General features: G+C 39.3%; 1 protein-coding gene across 2 annotated transcripts in view; it reads left to right on the top strand.

The window, feature by feature from the left end:
* The first annotated feature begins 397 nt into the window (after window positions 1-397).
* Window positions 398-21,911, top strand: part of WDR7 (WD repeat domain 7) — a 367,645-nt gene continuing 346,131 nt past the window's right edge. For both annotated transcript variants that reach the window (XM_032882427.1, XM_032882426.1), the window contains exon 1: window positions 398-583. The gene's annotated coding sequence lies outside the window, so the exon portion shown is untranslated. The remainder of the gene's footprint in view (window positions 584-21,911) is intronic.

Here is a 21,911-nt window from a genome sequence, read left to right as displayed (position 1 = left end):
CATCTAAGTTCGAGGTCAGAGGGAAAAAGTAACCAAATTTCTGACCTAACACTTTCCAAGTGTCTGGACAGAGTTGCAGGGCAGAAGAGTAAACTTGCAACATCCTGGAAACACCCAGACTTGCCATTTCATTCTTCCCTCCATCTTGGTCCTCCCAGGATGGGCATTGGAGGCGAGACGAGAGCCTAGACGACACTTCCCATAGTAAAAATGGCGACCGTGCACTCTTTGCCCACAGTCGACACCGTTCGGTCTCCTTGGTAACGGGCCAGCTTCTCTGGCTCCAGCCTCTGCCAGGCAAGTATGGAAATGATGATCATTTCCCTCCCCCTCGTTTTTGCGACAGTTGCAGCGAAAGTCACGGCAGTCGGGTGTCAGCTGATTTACTGCAGCGGCGGCGGCGGCAGCGGCACCTTGCAACCTCCGCGGGGAGACGCCTGCTGGGCTCGGGTTGTGGTTTGTCTACCCGGATTTGAGCACCCCACATCTTCCTCACATAACGTCCTCGCCTAGTCCACCTTTGATCGGGCGTCCGCGGGTGGTGGGACGGACAACATTGCGGCATGAGATGAAACTGTGACAGGTGAGGGGGCTTTCAAACTATCCCAGGGGGAACCCCAGCGTGGGACGTGCCCGCAGTGGAGGTCAGGGGCCGGGGGTCAAGGGTCACAGACCATTCTGGCCGGGGGCGCGCCAGCTGTTCGAGCGCTGCTGATGGCAGTTCTGTTCTTCGCGGAGCCTGCAGGTTCAGGCCCACAGCTTGGTGCCTTTCCCCGGAGCGGGGTTCAGCCAGGGGTCTTTGGGGTCCCTTGGCCTGGTGAATAACATTTTTTTCAGGTGACACTGACTTTGGTTTTGAGATGGGACCGCCCTGACCTCAATGGCAATCCAAAGAGTGAGGTGGTTTGTGTTGATGAGTGGGTGGTTATTGACAGTGCCTTCGGGAAATGTGTTTGCTTTTGGGTGCGCGTGGTCTTTCCTTACCTCTTGGTACTCCTTTCCAGTTTGCCCTTGCCTAAAGTGCTAACGTCTGTTAAGAGTTTCATCTTTGAGGTGCCACCTACCTGCCCTCCATCCCTTTGCCTTAGGATTTGGTCTAAGGATACCTGCTACTCCCACTGACTTTTGCGTCCCAGCGTTCTGAAACCGTATGTTTGGAGTCAGCATTACCCTGCCCTTGGTTCAAAAATTGCGTTTTATGTTTTGATTCACTTGCTTTGTCAGTTTCTCAGATCTTGGGTAGAATTTGCTGGTTCTTATAGCTTGAAATTATGGCAGGTACGGTTGCATCTTAGACAGCATTGGCCATGTTGATGCTGCGGATTTTAGGATTCAGTGAGAGGAACAGCTTGCTTTCATGGTAACATTTGCCATAAGCCAAAAAAGGCAGGCTATGACTCTTTTAGATGCTTATTGCTTAGGACTTTATGGATGAGATGGCAAGAATTGTAGTGTGTGAAAGAGAAACTGAGTTTTTGAAATTTTGGTGTAACATTTTCTTGTTTTATAAGCTACTTGTGACAATGGAAGGGAAGAACAGTTTAAAAGTAAAAATAGTGGGGCGCCTCGGTGGCTTAGTGGGTTAAAGCCTCCACCTTCGGCTCAGGTCATGATCCCAGGGTTCTGGGATCCAGCCCCACATCAGGCTCTCTGCTCAGCAGGGAGCCTGCTCCCCCCCCTGCCTTTCCACCTACTTGTGATCTCTGTCAAATAAATAAATAAAATCTTTAAAAAATAATAATAATAAAAGTAAAAATTGAAAGGCCTTTATTTACGAAGAATCCAAAACTACCTTGATTTCATTGAAAATAACAGATCTTAGTTATTTCAAATTGGGAAAACAATATAGATAGTAAATGCCTTGTTAATTTCAGTAAGAGATTATTATAGAGAATTTATTTGCTTAAATATCTCTCTTTATTTCTAAAATACTCCAGAGCTCTACTTAAAACTAGGCTATATACACTTTCTCTTATTGCCACCTGTACCTGCTAAATTTGAAAAGAGCTTGAGAGGTAAATCAAAAGGACTGGGCTTTATTTGAGTATCATTGTGGGAACTTATATTTTAAATAGTGAGTCTTATATCTTATAATTTCCTTTTATTTTTATCTTGGAGGTAAGTTCTGTTTTGAAGCAAAGTAAGTGGTTTATCTATGTAACAGGCTTAGCATTGAACACTTTAAACGTAGTGAGCTAGTTTTTGTGCCTTTGTCATGAGAAGAGTGGGATAACAATTAGCTTTAGTAGTGTGCTCTCTGTTAGGTCGGAGTCTTTAAAGTTTGTTTTGGGCCTCAGGTGAAGAGGATTGAATTACTTTTTCTCAATTCAGTGATCATCATTGACTGTTCAAGGTATGTCTCTTGGTTTTGTTTTGTTTTGTTTTTTCATTCGCTGTGTTTTATTTCCAATTCCCACACCATTTCCTTGCTCATCAACCCATGAGAAATCATTTTATTTTATTTTATTTATTTTTTAAATTTTTTAAAAATATTTTATTTATTTATTTGACAGAGAGAGAGAGATCAGTAGTGGCCAGAGAGGCAGGCAGAGACAGAGAGGGAAGCAGGCTCCCTGCTGAGCAAGGAGCCTGATGTGGGGCTCGATCCCAGGACCCTGGGATCACGACCTGAGCCGAAGGCAGAAGCTTAACCCACTGAGCCATCCAGGCACCCCGAGAAATCATTTTAATATGCATGATGTGTATCTTTATATTTGTATGTGTTATTAAATGCATATTGTTTTGGATGCCCACATTTTTTATTTTTAGAGATACGGTATATTTTTATGTTCTATATTACATATCACGTATGTTATATAATACTGTATATTGGAAATTTTTTCTCTTCCTACCATGTTTTAAAGATCTGTCTGTGCAACTGTCCATTGCATGTGACTGCTGCATAGTATTTCAGAGATTATATGCATTACAGGTTTCCATCTACTCTCCAATTTGTCGATACCCGTTTTACCTTTATTTTCCTACTGCCATGGAAAATTCCAAAATAAACATATGTCCAAGACTTCTGGATGTGAGATTTACATCCGGGAATGTGATTTCTGGATCATAGGGCATTTCATATATTTTACCAAAGGACTGCTAAGTTGTGCTTCAGAACAAACTGCAATGGTTGGTATTCCTGCAGGCAGTTCTTGGGGATTTCTCTGTCCTTGTAGCTCCACTGTTGCTTAGTGTTATCCAGTGTCCTCGTTTTTTCCGGGCGAATTGATACAAAGTAAAATCTCATTTTAAATTACATTTCACTGTTACTAAGGAGTTCGAGCATTTCTTCATGTGCATTTTATTTTTTTGGCTTTCCCTCTTGTAAAATTGTTCATCCCTTTCTCATTTTTTGAGGTTTCATTCCTTTTCTTGTTGATTTGCAGAAGCTCTTGTATTTTCGTAGAGACTAGTCTGTTGAATATGTTAAGTATCCATCTTCCTATTCTATCATTTGTAACATTTTTCATGATGTGCTTCATTGAACAGAAATCGTCAATTTTGGTGTAGTCAGATTTTTAAAAAATTGCCTTATAGTTTGTGCTTTGGGGGTTTTAAGAAGTCTTTCCCCAAATCAAGTCATAAAGTTACTCTTACTTTATGTTCTACTAACTTCATAGTTTTCCTTGAAATATACAGGTCTTTAGTCCATCCTGACTCTTTTTATGTCACAAGGAAGAGGTTCAGTTTATTTCCTGCGTAGTGTGCCAGTTTTCCTAGTGGCATTCTCTCCTTTCCCCTTGGATAAAATGCAACACTCATTGTATATCAAGTTCTCATACATACTCTGAACACTGTATTGTGTTCCTTTGGTTTATCTGTTTGCTCTTGCTGTGACACCATGTGGTTTTCACATAATGGCTTTGTATTAATATTTTTCCCCTATGTGAATAATTCTTCCCATTTTATTTTAGTCTGTGTTTGAAATAATTACAGATCACAGGAAGTTGCAAAAATAGTACAGAGAGGTCTGGTTCCCCCAATGGTTTCATTTTATATAACATTACCCAATTTCCCCTATGGTTACATTTTTATCCAACTATATATAGTACAATAGCTAAACCCAGAAATTGATACTGGTGCAATGCTTGACAATGGCTCAAGGCCATTTTATCACCTGTGTAGATACCTGTAACCATCACTGCAGTCAAAATAGAGAACTGTTCCATTGCCACCAAGATCTCCTTCCCGCTACACCTTTTTAGTCACATCCATCTCCTTTCAATCCCAACCTCTGCTCAGCAATCAAGCTTTCCATCTCTATAATTGTATCTATATAGGAGTGCTGTATAAATGGAATTAACATATGATTTTTTGAGATTGAGATTCACCCAAATTGTTGTGTGAGATAATTTTTTAGATTCATCCAAATTGTTGCATAATTTGAGTAGTATTCCATGGTATATGTGTACTGCAGTTTGTGTAACCATTCACAGGGACATTGGGGCTGTTTCTAGTTTTGGCCATTACAAATAAAGGTGCAGTGAACATTCTTGTACAGAGTGTGTGTGTGTATACAAAGTTTCATGTTTTCTGGGATAAATGCCTTTGAAGGTGATTCCTGGATGGTATGATAAGTGTATGTCTAGTTTGTGAAGAAACTGTCAAAATATTCTGCAGAGTTGCTGCACCATTTTATGTTCCCACCAGCAATGTACTAGAGATTGAGTTTCTTTGCATCCTTGCTAGCATTTGGTATTATCATTGTATTTTTATTTTAGCTGTTTAGATGTGTAGTGATACATCTCATTGTGGTCTTAATTTGTCCCTCCAAATGGCTAGTGATGTTAAGTGTCTGGTAGGGCAAGTTCTCCATTCTTTGCCCATTTTCCTTTTTTCTCTTTTTTAAAGATTTTGTTTATTTGGCAGAGCGAGAGAGCACAAGCATTGGGAACAGTGGGGAGAGAGAGGGAAAAGCAGACTCCTGCTGAGTGGGAAGTCCTATGCGGGGCTCCATCCCAGGACCCTGGGATCATAATCTGAGCCGAAGGCAGACACCTAACCATCTGATCCACCTAGGTGCCCCTCTTTGCCCATTTTCACGGTTGGTTTAGTTATTTGTGGATTTTTACTCTTTTCTATAAATATTTGGAGCTAGAATTTCTAAAACAACACATCTAGAATTTTAATTGAGGATACGTTGAATATACAGATTTATTTTGGGGAGAATTGACATCTCTGTAATACTAGGTCATCTGATTCAAGAACATTGAATGGTCTCCCATTTATGACTGAGCAGAATTTTGTTGTTGTTGTTGTTGTTTAAAAAAAGTACTGTGTCTAGGGGCACCTGGGTGGCTCAGTGGGTTAAAGCCTTTCCCTTCTGCTCAGGTCATGATCCCAGGGTCCTGGGATTGATCCCCGCATGGGGCTCTCAGCTCTGCAGGGAGCCTGCTTCTCCCTCTCCCTCTGCCTGCCTCTCTGCCTACTTGTGATCTGTCAAATAAATAAATAAAATCTTAAAAAAAAATACTGTGCCTAGATACTACTTTAAAGTAGGTTATTGTAGGTAGAAGACAATGCTACTGATTTCCATACATTGATTTTATCTTTGTTGTGTTCTACTAGAGAGAGATCAAAATGCATAGTATAAATCTGGGAATAATTTTAGTGTTTGTTAGTCCTGGAACTAGGTAGTGCCTTTATTCCTGGTTTATCTGTGACATTTGTCTGTTTTATGGGACAGATGATTAAAGTAATTGGTTAGTGAGGTTTGTAGGTTCTGTTCCCATTTTGTCCCCTTCATTGTTGCCCTTTATACAGAGTTCCTAGTCTTAGCTATATGCATGCCATTGATCATAGGCAGAACCAACTGAGAGTTTTTCTGTGGCCCAGTGGAATCCTGTCATCAATAAAAGGATACCTTATGTTCCTACTTATAGATACTATGACTATGATGTCAGCTTAGAATATGAACTCTATTCATGTGGCTCATCTGATTACTTAAAACTACTTTGCTGGTAGAAATTTTTGTTGGAAGGAGAAGCCTGGTATCATGACTGCATCACTTGGAAAGTCCTTGTCCAAGTGGAATTTTTATTTTTTTCTATTAACATATATACTATATTCATGAAATATTAAATAGTTTAAATAAAATTAGGCATCTTTTCCAAAATGTGTTGATGATGTTTAATGAACATGTAGCGCCCCCCTCCGCCCCCCCACTCGCTCATAGTTGCTTGAATTAGTGGGAATCAGAAAATGATGGAACAGTAAAATGTTAGGGCATTGGTGAGTAGTTCAGGGCAGAGAAAATTTCTGAAGTGCCAAGGGTTATTTTCTAGGTTAGAATTGAAAATTACAGGAAATACATGGCTTTTTAAACCACTGTCTTCCATTCAGCTTGGCAACTGTAACTTAAGACCTTTCAAGCTCACTCAAGGTATTTTACTGGTGTTTTGTCCATACATATTTCTCTCTGAATGTTGGTAGTTAATATATGTCAGTGATAACAGATTGATGAGTGTGCCAGTTACCTTCTGTTCTCACATTCAAGTTATTTATTTGGCTGTCTTCCTTAAGGGCTCTTCTTCTCTCTAAACATTACAAATACAAACAATAAAAACCTCCATTAGGGGGAGTGAAAAGTTCACACTAATAAAATATTGTGAGGAATGAGAAACGTCAGTGCTTAAAATAATTAAATACCTTAAACTTTACTTAGTTTACGAAACAGTTTTGTGACTCGTTAACAGGCCTTTGTGAATGTAATAGGGATTAAAGTAAACCATAGGTTTACTGCATAGGTCCTGTGGTATGTCTGGCTTCGTATGTGTCACAGATAGAATGAAAAAGGCTACAATATAGGAGCAACTTGCAGCTGGCAAAAAACAATTAGTGTGTTAAGGATTTGATTAGGGAGACTTACATTAATTGCTGACATTGTTATAGAAAAAGTAATTGATAAGCAACTCTTCTTTGAAATCCAAAGTATGTAAGATCAAGATGGATTTTAATTTGTAACTTTTTAAAAAAACAAAACAAACACACTTTATTCAGTACTTGGATCATTTATTCAACAAATATTTGGGTGCCTGCTAAGTGGCAGAAGTTCTAGGCACTGGAAATACAGTATATAGAACAATAAACAAACCATGGAGTTTATGTTATAGTGGGGAAGCCAGATGACAAATAAGCAAAATTTTGGGTATGTTAAAGGATTCTAAGTGCTTTGGAGAAATAAAATAAAATACCGTGGGGATGGTGGATTTTACAGTTTATGTTGGTTAAGGAAGGCCTCCCTGAGAAGATGACATTTTAGCAGAGACCCGAAGAGAGTGAGGGAGTGTACCATGAAGACCTGGGGGACACTTCTGAGATAAGACCCTGCCTGAGGAATTGAAGAAAACCAAGAAGCAGAGTGGATGAAGAGAGAAAGCAAGGAGAGAACTACAGCCTCACTCGTGTAGGATAGGCGGTTGAATAGTTTGGCTTTTACTCAGGGTGACACAGGAAGTCACAGGAGGAATTCTTTTTTTTTTTTTTAAAGATTTTATTTATTTATTTATTTACAGACAGAGATCACAAGTAGGCAGAGAGGCAGGCAGAGAGAGAGGAGGAAGCAGGCTCCCTGCTGAGCAGAGAGCCCGATGCGGGGCTCGATCCCAGGACCCTGGGATCACGACCTGAGCCGAAGGCAGCGGCTTTAACCCACTGAGCCACCCAGGTGCCCCCACAGGAGGAATTCTGAGTAGCTTTGTGATATGATGTGATTTTTTTTTTTTTCCCCCAAGAGTGTCATTTTGGATGCTGTGTTGAGATGGTGAAGGGGACAAGGGTTGGAAATGGGGATACCAGTTAAGAGCTATTGTATTATCCATGATGGGAGTTGCTGGCAGTTTGAAATGGGGTGGTGGTAGTAAAGGTGTAGAGGAGTCTTTGGATACTAGATATAGTACTCTTTGAAGGTATTGCCAGTAGAATTTTCTGATGGATTGGGAGGTGGAATGTGTGTGAGAGAAGAATCAAAGATGATTCTAGGATTTTGGCCTATGAAGCTGTAAAAATGGAGTTGCTATTAACTAAGATGGTGAAGATTGGGGGAGGAGCAAGTTTGGGGAAGAAGAGCAGGGACTTACTTTTGAACAGGTCAAGTTTGAGAAGCTAATTAGCTATCTGGAGGGATATACTGAGTAGGAAGCTGGATAGGTGGGTTTGGAGTCAGAAGAGAGCCCCAAGCTGTAATTGGGCATTGTCAACATGTAGTTGGTATTTAAGCTGTGAGGCTTGGTGAAATCCCTGAAGGAGGGAGAAAGGGAAGGAGTGTTGTCAGAAAAGGAGTCCAGGGACTAAGCTCTTGGTATGCCAGCATTTAAAGGTCAAAAATGAGGAAAAATGGAGACTAAAGCTAGAGATATATCAGGAAAGCGTGAAGACTTGGAGGGTGAGAGAAGAAGTGTTTCAAGGAAGAGGAAGTATGGACTATGCCAAATGCTGCTGGTAGGTCAGGAGAGATTGGGATTAGGACTTGACATCAGATTTAGCGTTGGAGAGGTCATTGTGACTTGTCAAGAGCAGTTTTGTGACAGGCAGAACACTTTTCTGGAGTCTCTAAGAAGAAGGGTAATGTTAAAAATGAGGGCGTTCTGACTTGGAAAGAGGTTCCATATTCCCTTACGGTTTGCAGCTAGTAAACGGAGGAGCTGGACTAGTCCCTCGTCAGTATGACTGTCAGATCTTTGACTTACCCGGCCTACCGTCCTGATCCCCAGAATACTGGGAGAGTTCCACTTCCAGTTTGGAAGAGCATGTTTGTTTCTACCTGGGTAGTTTAATTTGTGAGGAATGAGAAAGGTCAGTGCTAATATAGCTTTGATGACGAAGCAAGAGAAGGGAAACATGTAGGAGTAATTGGAGACGCAGATGAGATTAGAGGCGCGTGGGTCAAAGTTGGTTCTACCAAGTGGGGCGCGTTTCACCTAAGATGAGGGGCTTGATGGGCATAGTTTGCTTTTAGTTTAATCAGTAACTCTCGAAACTGAGGCAGTTTGGTGATGGAGCGTAAGTTGAGCTCAGACGTCCTGATGGCAGTTATAGAAATTTAGAACATGACTCGTGTCTCAAAATCTATGAGTCATTTAAAAAATCGTGATATATTTTTTGAACAGATAGCTCTACGGTTCTTCAAAACCTGGCTCTCGTGCGTCAGGGCTGTTTGTCAGTAAGAAATAAGTGTCGTCTTCTGTTGCCGTCTGCTCGTTACACATGCCCTTTTGCAACAATATTGGAGCTCCCTTAAAAAAGGAGTCCTTAAGTGTCATGTTCATTGGGAATTGTTTTCTTGCCACTCAGATAATAAAGTATGATCTTGTCAAGCTAGTGACAAGCTTAGCGTTCAGAAGGTTGTGTCCCTCACAACCTTTTGTTCTGAGTAAAGCAGCTCAGTAGTTCCTTCGGCACATGTTATGCCCTGGCTGTCTCATTGCATTCCAGTAAACAGTCTTTATGGCCTGGTTCAGTTTCTTCTCAAGTCTTCAATAAATTGGTAACAAAAATGCAGCACAATGAAAATTCGTAATCTTAATGATCACTTCCTGCATCGCCTTGTATTGTGAATTTGACCTGAAGACACTCTTCTGACAAACGATGTAGGAATATTCTATGAGAATCTGAGCAAACCTTTATAGACTCTTCTTTCTTTCATTGTAACTGTGGGAAGCTAAGTTCAGCTATTTACTATATAGTCCCTGTTACTCATGTTCCCCAGAGGAAGGTGGCTGGTATAGGCTTCTCTTGTTCATGTGTGCCTGTTCTCATGAGAGAGAATTTGAGTTTGTTATTTACAAATCTCAGGGGCCCTGCCTGAGGGATAGGAAGTACTGAGATGTTGTTGACCCCCTTATGAAAATGCCTGTGTTCGTGGAATAGAAGTACATCTTTTGCATTTGGGAGTTTAAAAAGTAATGTCGAGAGATTAACATTGATATCATACTGGATTTTTCACATATTATTCTGTTTTATAGCTTTTAGAAATCTGTGAGATGTCAGTGTCACATGGGATATTGCAGAATAGGGTGGTCTTATCAGAGTATCATTCCATAGGTTATTGATGGCTTTTTTTTTTTAAGATTTTATTTATTTATTTGACAGAGAGAGAGATCACAAGTAGGCAGAGCAGCAGGCAGAAAGAGAGGGGGAAACGAGCTCCCTGCTGAGCAGAGAGCCCCATGCGGGGCTCGATCCCAGAACCCTGAGATCATGACCTCAGCCGAAGACAGAGGCTTAACCCACTGAGCCACCCAGGCACTCTGGTTATTGATAGCTTTAAAGGAGGAAAAAAAAAACAGTACAGTGGAAATATCTGGTAGTCAGCATCTTAACCAAATGGTGTGGGACAATGCGATGTTCCATGCCTCCTGTGGTGATGTCGTATGAAGTGTGTAGCATCACTTACGATGTATTCTTGCCAGAGATGTTTTACTTGAGCCTAATGATGACTTTAGATCTAAATTCTGGTTTATAGGAAAATAGGAAATAGAGAAACAAGGTAAATGACATCAAAAAAAGATCACACAAATCTAAAATGTGTAACATTTTGTAAGCAATTGATTTTGTTTTGTTTTTTTAGAGTTAATGTAAAGTAAGGAGATTGGGAGTGTTCTAGAACTAAAGACTACTCTTTAGATATAACAGCCAAATTCAATGCATATAGCTTGAATATTTGCCGGTTTAAAAAAAGCTACAAAAGACGTTTTTAGACAGTTGAAGTAATTTGTGGACTGGACAGTTAGGTGCTATTAAAGAATTATTATGGTGTTGATAATGGTGATTGTGATAATACTGTGTTTATGAAGGAGAATGCTCTTTATTTTTAAGCTCTTTATTTTATTTAGTGTTTTGTCATGATGTATGTAGGTTATTTTCAAGTGGTTTAGCAATAAAGTATGTATATAGGTATATGTATGTGTATACATACATATACAAATATTGACACAGGAAATATGATATTTGTTGAGTGATCTTTATACTATTTTTTGAACCTTTTGTACATATGAAATTTTTCATAATAAAAAATTGGGGAGAGTCATAAGAGGAAAAGTAAGTTTCATCCTGAGTTTTTTATTAAAAGAATAATCAAATTAAATAGTCCAAATTTAATGAAAAACAGATATAAGATCTTTCCTTGTTTCTTGAATTCTTCTTTGGTTTTCTTTCTTTCTTTCTTTTTGAAGATTTTATTTATTTATTTGTCAGCAAGAGACACAGCAAGAGAGGGAACACAAGCAGGGGCAGTGGGAGAGGGAGAAGCAGGCTTCTGGCCAAATAAGGAGCCCAATGTGAAGCTCGATCCCAGGGATCGTGACCTGAGCCAAAGGCAGATGCTTAATGACTGAGCCACCCAGGTGTCCCTCTTCTTTGGCTTTCTGGGCCTTCATATATCTAGGCAGAAGAAAGCTGAAAAAATAGAGGATAATTGCGAGAAAACTGAAACGGAAACGGAAACCAAAGGGAGAGGGTTGGGGATTGGCAATTGTTCAGCCATGTCAAACTAGCAGCCTTACTAATGTCAAAGCATTCTCTTTTCTCGGGTCTCTCCAAGGCCTTGCTTCTCTCTCTTAGTACTGGAGAGTTCTGCCCCGGAGTGTCCTGTTAGAGAAATCGGTGATCTCTTCATGTAGTGGGAGATCTTGAGATCCTTGGATCTTGTTTGAGGTTCGAAACTCAATCACATGAGGACTTTTGTAGCAAGGATGGAAATAGGGAGTCAAAGATCACAGGTTTCAAAATGTTGATTGTGATTAGAATGTCAGAGAAAACTGGATTTACAACCAGGGGCCAGGACAAAGGAGGGTGTTTCGGACAAAAGTGACATGTGAACATGTTTGAAGGATGAAGTCTAATTTAGTAGAAATTAAAATGATTGACAGGAGGATAATTAAGGGAGTAAGATTCTTGAAAGAGTCCAGAAGGAGTCAGATTTAGCAAAAAAAAAAAAAAAAAAGAAGAAGAAAAAAGATCTTCTCTTGCTTGGCACACAGTGAGAGCTTAGTAAAATGCTAGTTATTGTTATTCTCTGTTTACTCATTCAGGAGATACATACCGACCACTAGTGGAAGTCAGTTATTATTCTAGGTGCTGGTCAGCCGCTGCAAATCCCGCAGAATGCAGTTTGCTTGATAATGATTAAATAACAAAGGTGGTGGGTTTACGTAGGTGATCTGGTTTTATCCTTGAGGAACACAGACTGTAATGGAACATCAAATTTCTAAACAAATAACTACACACAAGGCTAAGTGTTAAGTACCTTTATATAGAACATGTAGTGAAAACATGTTTGCAGAAATAGTGAGTCATGGGGTTTGGGACAGAGCACTCACAGCAGAGAACTAGCATTTGAAAGATTATAGGCTGCGGATAAATTCTTGTTAAACATTTTTTGGAAACTCCATGTGTGTACATGTGCATCTTTAAAACAAAACCTGGTGAATCAAATAAAATCATCGTATCTGGGCGCCTGGGTGGCTCAGTGGGTTAAGCCGCTGCCTTCGGCTCAGGTCATGATCTCAGGGTCCTGGGATCGAGTCCCGCATCGGGCTCTCTGCTCAGCAGGGAGCCTGCTTCCCTCTCTCTCTCTCTGCCTGCCTGTCTGTCTACTTGTGATCTCTCTCTGTCAAATAAATAAATAAAATCTTAAAGAAAAAAAAAATCATCGTATCTATTTATTTATTAAACTACATTTTGGAGTACAGTGAAGTATCCAGAGGTGGGAGGAAAACCATAAAACCAATGATTTATCTACAAAATTAGTGTTAGTTTAGTTGCACGTCTAGATGTATATGGATTCACATATATCCTCCTTTTGGCGCCCACCATGGGAGTATATTTTTACACACTGCATTGTACTTTTTCTCCCACTATATATTTTGGAGATTATTTCATATCTCACATTGCAATGTTCCATGGTAAGGTTCTGTCATAATTTATTTAATCCCTGATTGATGGACATTAAAGTTTTTTTCAATATACCCTTTAAAAATTAGAGAAAATTTTAGATTCATACAGATAGAATAATGTAATGAACCCTCTTGTGCTAAAAAGAGCTTTGGCACTTATTTTTGCAGCCTGGGTTCTCTGGTGAGCAGACTTGGAGGTGGAGATCGGCACTAATAAACCTTTATTAGGGAGGGCTCTTGATATCAGTACCCTGGGAGGGGTGCCTGGGTGGTTGAGTTGGTTAAGCTTCCAACTCTTGATTTTGATTCAGGTCATGGTCTCAGGCTAAGTGCTCAGAGGGGAGTCTGCTTGAGATTTCCTCCTCCCCTAACTGAACCCTACCCCCAGCTCACACTCGTGCTCACTCTTTCTCTCTCTCAAAAAAAAAAGGCCAACCAAAAAACCCCCCAAAACGCCCACCAAAACACAGAGTGAGGGGTTTGCGCAGGGGGTGGGGAAGCACAGAAAGCAGGTTCTGCCAAAGAGAGAAGTTGAGTTGTGATGAGTCTCAGTGGAATCTCAGTTGAGCCTGGAGGGTGAGGGGAATTCTGAAGGTAGAATGACCCTTTAGGGCTATCTTGATTTGAGGGGGCCTGGTTTTTATGTCCTTGAGCTGATTAGTCACTGGATAGGGGCTGTCCTATGGGAAGGGATGAGAGTTTGGGCAAAGGATCTTCCTTTGGCTAAGGCAGTCCTTAGTGGGGGCAGACAACCCAGGGCTCTCAGCAGCTGTGTTGTAAGTCCTTAACTGCCAGAGGAGGGTCTGGATGTAGACCATCCCTCACACTCCTGATCCCATTTCACCTTTATCCCTTTCAACATCTCCTCTGCCCCATTTCTCCCTCTCTCCCCCATATGCTGCTGAGCTGAGACACATTATTTTATCCATGAATACTAGAGTTCTACTTACCTTTGAGTAACGTGATTTAGAAAAACACATTGATTAACCAGGTTGACTGGACAATGACATTTTCTGGTATATGGAAGTTTGCAGTAAATGAAGATAATACAGAATAGTGAAGAGTAGGGACTCCTGGCTGGCTAAGAAGATAGAGCATGCAACACTTGATCTCAGGGTTGAGCTCAAGCCTCACATTGGGCATAGAACCTACTTAAAAGAAAAATAGTGGAGAGTATTTATTGCATTAGGAATCCGGAAGTCTGTATATGCCTCTGGGCTCTGAGATCTTTTTGCCGTATGATTTTGAGAGAATTGCCAATGGACCTAAATACCCACCAAAATAAAAATTGTTAGATGGTATATGGGCTATAATCTTTCCATTTTTAAATTAGGAAGCCAGTTTATTTTTTATTTTTTGTCAACTATAAAAGCCTTTCTTTTAAAAAAGCTTGAATGTAAAAAACAAACAAAGCCATGGAGGTAGACCCACGTTTCATCAACTTACAGTGACTTGATTTACTGAGGCAGGCAAAGGGTGATTGCATTTTTGCTGCTCTTGTAGAACACTTTCTGTTGAGTTCTCTGCTCCCATTTAATGCAAATATTTTCTGAGTTGTAATTTCTCAGATACCAGATGATGCGTCTGTTCCGCTTTTGCCTCTTTTATGTTATCACTTCCCTTCCTCCCCTCATGTTTCCTCCCTCTTTCCATCTCACTCTGCTTAGAAAGTAACAGTCACATGTCTTTGTCTACAGCCTCTGGCCTTACACATCGCATCAAACCCCATGATTTACTATTTTTCTTTATTGTCTTGTATTTTCTTTTCCTTTCAAAACTCATAATTTTAGCTAAGTTTCTTATCTCTGTGCACTCAGGCTAGTTGTAGTAGCATCGTATTTGTTTCCCTGTCTGTAGTGTTTTCCTCCATGTTAATCTGAAATTTATACTATGTTGCTGAGTTTTAGCATGTCGCTTCTCTATTTAGAGAACTACTTATAGGTCACTAAGTCTCTTTAGTCTGATCCTGCTGAAGACTAATGTGAAACCCTGTAATATCTTCTCCCTTCTCAAAACCTATAGTTAGTAAATTCTGGTTAGGTGTAGAATAATTTGTCTCATGTATCAGAATCCGATGTCTTGATGACTTTACTGGGCATCTGTATCATAATAATAGTCCTTTATGTTGAGGACTTTTAATATTTCAAAATGCTTTTTCTTTTCTCTTGTCCTCGTAGTGCCCTTGTGTAGAACCCATATCAAAATCTATGTTGCATCTTTATCAGCTTGGTGCTCTGAACACCAGATCCTATCTATTGTATCTCTAAAACAGCTCTCCTCTTCATCTTATTATTGCTGGTCTCCCCACTACTACCTTGCATCATGTATTTATTGAAGACCTCATTTATGCAGACATTATGCCAAGCATTATGTGGTGAATACACAGATGTGGTTCTTGATCTTAGGCAACATGAGCATAAAGAGCAGCAGGGGAGAGTAGTAGTCGTTTGTTCATTAAACACAAAAATGCAGAAATAAGTAATGAGAGATTGAGATAAATTTCAGTAACATCATTTCTTACCAGCAGTAGTGCAGTAGCCCCACTGGTCTTCAAACCCAGAGTTTTATCCCTATCCGTTGTATTGCAGCTAGAGTGATCTTTCTGAAAAGCAAATTCAGATTCAAAACACTTGACCTGTTTCCTATTGCTGTCAGGTTAAACTCCACATTCCTTCAGATGGCTGATCAAATCCTTTATGATTTTGTGCAAATCCACCTGTTGTTTCTTGTCTCATCATTTGGCCTTTGTGCTCTGAATGCCAACTCTACCATTTTCTCTGTCGAGAAAGAATTGAGCTCTCTTACCTATGGGATTTAGAACATGTGATTCCTTAAGCTTCTTCCTGGGTTAATTCCTACTCATTCTCACCATTATTTCTTCCAAGAATCCTTCCTGGATCCATTAAAGTGTAGGTTAGGATATCTATCTTTTGTGTCTTCATAGGTCTTGAGATTTCTCCTATATCACACTCTGTGGTCATTGTTTGCTTGTATGTGTATAAGTCCCATTGGATAGTTGAACTGTGTCCATTTTATCTATGCTGTAATGCCATGCTGTAGGCACAAAATGAAAACTTGGGAAGTGCTGCTCTCAAATGTATACTAATTATTGTTATTAGGAGACAGATTTTAGTTTGAAAGCTGTTTAAGTATCACATAGGAGTTTGTAGCATTACTTCTAATAAAGTCATGCAGAAGTGAGTTGCCATATTTGCAGATAATAGATTGTGTCTGAAAAGCATATACAGTAGTTCTTTTATGTTATAGCAGAAAGTCATTGAAAGATCATAACCTTATTAAAAATCCAACTTTATAAAATATGAAATGGCAGTGCTGGAAGAAACCAGTGGATGTGGAAGCAGAATGTGAAGATGTAGCAAAATCTGTCTTTTTAAAAGATTATTTACTGACCATCTTCCATGTGCTAGGTATTTCACTAGTTGCATTACATGTATGGTTTCTCTCAGTCATTAGGACAGCTTTCTTTCTTATTTATTTATTTATTTATTTATTTACTTATTTACTTACTTACTTACATATAATGTATTATTAGCCCCAGGGGTACAGGTCTGTGAATCGCCGGGTTTACACACACTTCATAGCACTCACCATAGCACATACCCTCCCCAATGTAGGACAGCTTTTTTGAAAGAGGGTATAATTGGGGCACCTAGGTGGCTCAGTCGTTAGTAAAGGTCAAGCCCCGCATCGGGCTCTCTGCTTGGAGGGAAGCCTCCTTCTTCCTCTCCCACTCTCTCTGCTTGTATTCCCTCTCTCACTGTGTCTCTCTCTGTGAAATAAATAAATAAAATCTTAAAAAAAAACAAAAAGAAAGGAAAAAAAAGAGGGTATTATTGTCCATCTTTTACACACGGTGAAGCCGAGACCCAGAGAGGTAACTTTTTCAAGATTCCACAGAAGAGCCAGGATTTGAATACAGTTCTGATTGTTAAGTTCGTTCGGTTATGATTATTTTTATTGTTGTTGACTGAAATACAATTATATTTCTATACAGAATGAGAAATAGAGGAGATTCATTGAAATAGAGAAATACATGAAATTAAAGCAACCACCAGAGATGACTTAGAGGTAGACATTGAGATCCTTGCTCTTTGATTTTTTTGACTTCAAAAGGATTCAAAATTAATTTTATAAATAACTCTTAGGGAGAAAACTCAGCCTTAGAATTGGTATGATCAAAGACTGCATGATTGGTGGCACAGTGAGTGGTGAGTGGCAGCATCTAGGACTCCTGATATTTGACTGTGAAGCTTGATCAGTTAATTTTATTTAATAACCAATCTCTAAATTTAATTTTAAGCAAGATTTTGTTACAAACATGAATGAAAATTGAGCGTTTCTAGTATTCTTCTTCTTCTAGAGGCATCTAGTCTTAGACCCTGTCTATTTATAATTTGAAAGCTAACATTTTTCTTTGATATATTAGTGGCAAAATATGAATATATTGTACACAATATTTTGGGGAGTTAGATAATTTTCTTCAGAGTTTCTATTAAAGTTATATCATTAATATGACATAATTATGTCATATTAATAATTTGTTCAATCACTTTTGCTTTGGGCCTTTTCCATGAAAATAGGAATTTTTAAAAATCTCAGTCCTATTCCAGGACTTGTTTCATTCCCATTTAATATAAAGCTTTTTTGGAACATGTTTAACTCCCTTCATACACTAGGTGATAATGTTGTAAACAAGGAATGGATTATTAGCTAATTAATAGAGCAGTTGAATGATGATGGTTGGAAAACTGCATACTCTGTATTTAAATTCCTCTTAACTCCCCATGTGGTGCCCATTTAGAGTGTCTTGGCTTATCTGTTATTCAGTTTGAAGAAATTCAAACTTAAGTTCCTGTGTCCAGCCCAATTATAGGGTTAGGTCCTGGCTAATTTGCCCATTTGTTGTTTTAATCAGTCACTTAGACTCGGTTACCAGGTGGAAGCCTCAGTCAGTTCTTCTTGGAGGTATTTGACTGTGATAGTCTAGTATCGTAAGCCAGGCTATCCTTTATTTCGTGTTATTTCATTAGTGCCTTTGGTGGCTTTTCTAAAATTTCACCGCATGACCCAGCAATTGCACTACTGTGTGTTTACCCGAAAGATACAAATGTAGTGATCCAAAGGGACACATGCACCCAAATGTTTATAGCAGCGATGTCCACAATAACCAAACTGTGGAAGGAACTTAGATGTCCATCAACAGATGAATGGATAAAGAAGATGTGGTATGTATATACAATGGAATACTATGCAGCCATGAGAAAATGAAATCTTTCCATTTGCAACTATGTGGATGGAACTAGAGGGCATTATGCTGAGTGAAATAAGTAAATCAGAAAAAGACAATTATCATATGATTTCTCTGATATGGGGAATTTGAGAGGCATGGTGGGGGGGCAGTGGGGGGAAGGGAGGGAAAAATGAAATAAGATGGGACCGGGGAAAGAGACAAACCATAAGAGACTCTTAATCTCAGGAAACAAACTGAGGGTTACTGGGGTGGAGGGGAGGGATAGGGTGGTTGGGGTACGGACATTGGGGAGGGTATGTGCTGTGGTGAGTGCTGTGAATCGTGTAAGACTGATGATTCACAGACCAGTACCCCTGAAACAAATATATGTTAAAAAAAAAAAAAGAAAAGAAAAAAAATGTTTTGAAGCATTTGTATTTTTGATGGACTGAGATTATAATTTTTTTCCTGTATGTAATTCCTTGTATTAAGAGTGTTCGCACATACAATGCTCATTTAATGAACTAAAGATTCCTTATCCTGTTCCTTTGTTTGATTTCTTTCTTCTCTCTTTTATCTAAGCTATATATTCACATGGTATATAGGGTCAGATAGATGTAGAAGACTTTATTACACCAAAAAGCATGAGAGAAAAAAAAATATGTTGAAAACCCAAAGGTCTATGGCCTAGTGATTGAGGATTATGTAAAATTTTAGGTAATTCACAGGACATCCATTGGTTTGGTTATAAGTGACAAGTACCATGGAAGGAAAGACTCTCTGTCTTAGTGTAAGGTAAATGAATTAGTCTCTAAAATGGCCCAAGTTATTAAATAAATACCAGTGACTGAATTATAGGAAGCATCTTATAGATCATGTTTCTTTATTTTATTTTTTCTAAAGATATATTTATTTATTTATTTATTTAAAGATTTTATTCATTTACAGAGATCACAAGTAGGCAGAGAGGCAGGCAGAGAGAGAGGAAGGGAAACAGGCTCCCTGCAGAGCAGAGAGCCTGATGTGGGGCTTGATCCCAGGACCCTGGGATCATGACCTGAGCCGAAGGCAGAGGCTTTAACCCACTGAACCACCCAGGTGCCCCAAGATTTATTTATTTATTAAGAGAGGGAGCATGCACTGTGTGTACGAGAGCGAGGAGAAGGGCAGGGGGGGAATCTTCAAGCAGACTTCCCACTGAGTGGGAGCCTGTTGTGGGGCTGGATCCCATGACCCATAAGATCAGGACCTGAGCTGAAACCAGGAGTCAGGTGCTAAATTAACTGAGCCACCCAGGTGCCCCAAGATCATCTCTTTATAATGATAGTTTCTTCAGTAGATGTTCCAAGAAATTCCTGTTAATTATTACACCATAACCAGATTTCTAGGTTTTAAGGAATTAATACTCATTGTACTGTATCTAGTCAAAATAAGTACGAAAAGTAATATGTCTTTTCTTTGATTCAGAAATTCAAGTTAGAATCTTACAGTCTCTCAAATTTTCATGAATAGAATGTGTTTATTGTGTATGCTAAAGGCAATTGTAAGCTCTTAAGAAAGAGTAATAGTGGGGCACCTGGGTGGCTTAGTGGGTTAAAGCCTCTGCCTTCGGCTCAGGTCATGATCCCGGGGTCCTAGGATCGAGCCTCGCATCGGGCTCTATGCTTGGCAAAGAGCCTGCTTCCTCCTCTCTCTCTGCCTGCCTCTCTGCCTGCTTGTGATCTCTGTCTGCCAAATAAATAAATAAAATCTTTGGAAATAAAAAAAGAAGAAAGAGTAATAGTATCTCTGTTCCAAGAATAATTTGTTTTGATGGAGAACATGTTACTATACCTTAAAAAAGCTTGTCAAAATTAAAAGTGTTCATACATTAGGTACATGTTCATTTTAGCATATATGGCATTAATTTTATACATATAAATACACACACACACACACACACACACACACACACATATAGTACACATACCTCACAGTGTTTCTTCCTTGTCGCTGGTGAGTAGATATGTTTGTACTTTTTTTTTTTTTAAAGATTTTATTTATTTATTTATTTGAGAGAGAGAGAATGAGAGACACAGAGAGAGAGAGCATGAGAAGGGGAAGGGTCAGAGGGAGAAGCAGACTCCCTGCCAAGCAGGGATCCTGATATGGGACTTGATCCCAGGACTCCAGGATCATGACCTGAGCCAAAGGCAGTCGCTTAACCGACTGAGCCACCCAGGCACTCCGATATGTTTGTACTTTTAAGGAGAAAATAAATTTTTTTTTGTTCTTTCTTCCATGTAATTCATTTTTTTAAAAATTTTATTTAAATTCCAGTTAGTTAACATACAGTGTAAGATTAGTTGTAAGTGTACAGTATAGTGATTCATCATGTCCATACACTACCTGGTAGTCATCACAAGTATACTCCTTAATTCCCATCAGCTGTTTTACCCATCTCCCCATCCACCTCTGTCTAGTAACCGTCAGTTTGTTCTCTTTTAAACTTTTTATTTTCTAGAAGAAAAGTGTTACTCTCTCAAAAAAGTGATAGGAAGAATTCAGAACCTTTCAGGAGAGAGCTACAAAATTATTTGATTTCTGTTTGATTTTCTTGTTTGGTTAACCATGTTGGACCAGGTTGTATTCATTTATATTGAGAAAGAAGAGTGGTGGAGTCTCATCAAAAAGCTGCATGTGCTACTTTGACCGTACATCTCTTTAAGAAGTAAGATTCCATTATTTATTTTTTAAAAGATTTTATTTATTTGAGTGAGAGAGAGCAAGAGAGCAGGAGTGGGGGTGGGGTGGGGGTGGGGGAAGACGACTCCCCACTGAGCAGGGAGCCCAACTCGGGGCTCCATCCCAGGACTCTGAGATCATGACCTGAGCTGAAGGCAGATGCTTAACTAGCTGAGCCACCCAGGTGCCCACACTAAGATTTCTTTTAGAATACACTTTTGCACTAGTAATATTTCATTGAAACATTGCTCCCCAGATTGATACATGAATTTGATGCAGCTCTAGGCATAATCATGACTCATCAGGCTTTTCTGCAGACATTTACAAGCTGATTTTTCAATTTGTGTGGAAGTTAAGAGGACCTAGAATATCCAAAGGAATCTTGAAAGTAAGAACTAGCACACTTCAGTGCTGAAAGAAGATATTGATGTGTTCTTTGGATGTGGAAATTTCTTGAATTCTCTTATAAATTCAGCAGGACTAGCTTTTATATATTGGACTTGTGTAAAATTGAAGTATACATACATTTTACAGTGACCTACCTAAACCATCTTAAGTTTGTCTTTCACATGTTGATCAGCTAATGATGAATTTTAATTATCTTCTGCTGGTGTGTGAAGGAGCTTGGCCACAGGATGACAGTTGTATTTGTTTCCTTGTCCTCTTCTCACCTCCAACAAAGCCACCCCTTACTTTGTAGGGGTCTTAACATTTTTCCTTTATGTAATTCTTTGTCTTTCTTCTTACCACATATGTTTGCCATGGATATTATTTTTACAAATTTGCGGGTGTAGTGTATCTGTGAGAAAGATCATAATATTTATGCATAACAAAACTTAAAAATTGTGGCCTTAAACTAATAGAGCTTATTTTTCCTACATAACAAAAAGTCTAGTGTAGGGTAAGGAAGTGTTGTAAAGCCTGAGTGCTCTTATTTTTTGAACTAACCCAGCATCATTAAGGATGTCTCCATGTCTGGCAAGAGGGAGGAGAGCCAGTGTCCAAATGTCCTTGACCCGTCTTCTCTGTCTCCAACTTTTGAA

Source organism: Lontra canadensis, unplaced genomic scaffold, assembly GCF_010015895.1.
Source record: "Lontra canadensis isolate GAN:19392208 unplaced genomic scaffold, GSC_riverotter_1.0 scaffold82, whole genome shotgun sequence".
Taxonomy (NCBI): Eukaryota; Metazoa; Chordata; class Mammalia; order Carnivora; family Mustelidae; genus Lontra; species Lontra canadensis.
The sequence above is the reverse complement of the archived record's forward strand: the minus strand, read 5'-3'. Positions and strand labels throughout refer to the sequence as shown.